This window comes from Peromyscus californicus, unplaced genomic scaffold, assembly GCF_007827085.1.
Source record: "Peromyscus californicus insignis strain IS unplaced genomic scaffold, ASM782708v3 Scaffold_17__1_contigs__length_78620276, whole genome shotgun sequence".
Lineage (NCBI taxonomy): Eukaryota > Metazoa > Chordata > Mammalia > Rodentia > Cricetidae > Peromyscus > Peromyscus californicus.
The window spans coordinates 55,058,579-55,062,000 of NW_026294469.1; positions in this window are offsets into that span (position 1 = coordinate 55,058,579).

The window sequence follows — 3,422 nt, forward strand, 5'->3', positions numbered from 1 at the left end:
CCAACTCATCCTAACATGGGATTTCCCCCTTTCTCTTTATAAACTGCCATTTTCTTCGAGAAATGAGACATCAAAATACCGAACAATCCAATTAAAAAATGGGCTACAGAGCTAAACAGAGAATTCTCAACAGAAGAAGCTCAAATGGCTGAAAGACATTTAAGGAATTGCTCAACATCCTTAGTCATCAGGGAAATGCAAATCAAAAGGACTCTGAGATACTATCTTACACCTGTCAGAATGACTATGATCAAAAACACTGAGAACAGCTTATGTTGGAGAGGGTGTGGAGCAAGGGGAATACTCCTCTACTGTTGGTGGGAGTGCAAACTTGTACAGCCACTTTGGAAATCAGTATGGCAATTCCTCAGAAAATTGGGAATCAATCTACCTCAAGACCCAGCTATACCACTCTTGGGCATATACTCAAGAAATAATCAATCATGGCACAAGGACACATGCTCAACTATTTCATAGCAGCATTATTTGTAATACCCAGAACCCGGAAACAACCTAGATGCCCCTCAGCCAAAGAATAGATTAAGAAAATGTGGTACATATACACAATGGAGCATTACTCAGCTGTAAAAAACAATGACATCATGAGGTTTGCAGGCAAATGGATGGAACTAGAAAAATATCATCCTGAGTGAGGTAACCCAGACTCAGAAGGACAAGCATGATATGTACTCACTCATAAGTGGATACTAGGTATAAAACAAAGGACAAACAGACTCAACTCACATCTCCAGAGAAGCTAGCTAACAAGGAGGACCCTAAGAAGGATGGGGAAATAGATGGGAAGGGGAAGGGGAAATAGATGAGCCAAGCACCAGGCTGAGATCCAAGAGTCCAGTCAAAGAAAGAGAAGAGGGATTCTATGAGCAAACCCTGGGAAGGGAAAATAGATGAGATCTCCATGAGCAAACTGGGGGTGAGGGGGCAATAGAGGGTAGGGGATGGCAGTTGAGAACATAACGGAATGGGATGGTCGAGCTGGAACAGAAACTGAGTTGGAGAACAATGAAAAAGATACCATGGTAGAGGCAGACATCATGGGGATAGGGAGAAACCTGATGCTAGGGAAGTTCCCAGGAATCCCCAAGGATGACCCCACCTTAGACTACTAGCAACAGTGGAGAGGGTGAATATCCTAATTGTCATCATAGAGCCTTCATCCAGTAACTGATGGAAGCAGATGCAGAGATCCACAGCCAAGCACCAGGCTGAGATCCAAGAGTCCAGTCAAAGAAAGAGAAGAGGGATTCTATGAGCAAGGGGCATCAAGATCACGATGGAGAAACGTACAGAGACAACCAAACCAAACTAGTGGGAATTCATGAACTTTAGACCAATAGCTGTGGAGCCTCCATGGGACTGGACTAGGCCTTCTGCATAGTGAGACAATTGTGTAGCTTGACCTGCTTAAGGAGCCACCTGGCAGTAGGAACAGGATCCGTCGCTGGTGCATGAGCAGGTTTTTTGGAGCCCAGTGCCCATGGTGGGAAACATTAAACAGCCTTGGTGCAGGGGGAGGGGCTTGGACCTGCCTCAACTGAATGTACCAGGCTCTGCTGACTCCCCACAGGAGGCCTTGCCTTGGAAGAGGCGGGAATAGTGGATGGGTTGTGGGGGAAGGCTGAGGGGCGGGAGGAGGGAGGAGAGGGGGATCTGTGGTTGGTATGTAAAATGAATAAAAAAATTTCTTAATAATAAAAGAAAAAAGAAAAAATAATAAACCGCCATTTTCCTACGGGCCACACCTGTCTCCTCTCTATCCAGAGGCAGTTCTTCGTCCCTCCTGCAAATACCCCTGCCCTCTCTCCCTTGTTCCTGTTTACTTCTCCCTTGTCCTGTCTCTTATTCCCTCCCCTTTGTCTCTCTGGGGCAAATAAATCTCTTTTTGCTGAGAACTTGGTCTTGGTGTGCCCTGTGCCAATTCCGGTCCTTTCAATGTCAAGTTGAAAGCCAGTCTAGACCACGCAGCTAAGAGCCAGTCGAGAAAGAAAAAAAGATCTCAAGGTAGCCACAGGGTTGTATTTGTTGGATGAAACAAAGAGAGCATTTAAAAAAAAAAAAATTATTTATTATGTATATAGTATTCTGCCTGCACGTGTCCTTGCAGACCAGAAGAGGGCACTAGATCTCATCACGGGTGATTGTAAGACACCATGTGGCTGCTGGGAATTGAACTCAGGACCTCTGGAAGAACAGTCAGTGCTCTTAACCACTGAGCCATCTCTTCAGCCCCAAAGAGAGCATTTTTATCTGTATGCATTTTGTATTACTATTGCTTATTTATTTGTGTGTGTAGGGAGGTGCCCATGCCATGGTGGGCCTGACTGTGGCCGTCAGAGGACAGCTTGCCGAACTGGTTCTCCCCTTCCACCGTTTGGTTCCTTGAACTGATCACAGGTCTCAGGCTTGGCAGCAAGTGCCTCCTTCACCTGCTGCACGGTCTCACTGGTTTATTCTGGCTTGTTGCTGTTTTGAGACAAGACCTCACTGTGCAACACTGGCTGGTGTTGAACTCACTACTTGTACCAGGCTGGCCTCCAACTTACATTGATATTCCTGACTTTGCTTCCAGCGTGCTGGGATTACAGGCTTGGGCCACCATGCCCTGGTTTACCTTACTTTTTTTTCTTTTTCTTGAGATAGAGTATTCTGTAGCCCAGATTGGTCTCCAAACTTGTTATGTAGCTGAGACTGGTCTTGTTCTCCTGTTCTACTGACTCTACCTCACAATCGCTGGAATCAGAGATGTGTGCCTCCACAGCACGCCGTATTCATCTTAAAAAAAAAAAAAATACAGTTCTCTATATTTGAAACACTCTTCTAGCTATCTCTCATTCATCCATCTATCCTTCTATCTACCTGTCGTCCATTCACCTACCATTTATATATCTATCTTCTATCTAAATCATCTGATAGATTGTTTTTCAGGTGAATGCCCTGGTTTATTGTGCTGTGGGTTTGAGACTCTTACAACAACTCCAGGCCCTCCCTTATGCCCACACAGGAGGAACATAAATGGTGAAAAATAATCTCATTAAACTCCTCAAATCTTTGTCAAAGGAGCATCCATCAGAATGATAGCTTGACGTCTTAAAGCAGTGATTAAGCTGGGAATGGTGGCCGGCGCCTTCAGTTCCAGCTCTAAGGTGACAGAGGGAGAGGGATCTTCAGCTGGAGACCGCCTTGGACTGCCTAAGGAGACACTGTCTCAAAAAAACCCCTACAGACAACCACAACCACAAGTGAATCAAGACAACATTATAGGCAGTACTGCAATGCCAGGAACCTGCTGCTTGGCTCCTGGACTCCCAAGGCAGAAACATTGAGCAACATGCCCTTGGGAAGGCAACCCGGCTGCGTCAGAATTATTGGGGAAGAGGCTCACGTCATCTTCGATCGTCAGG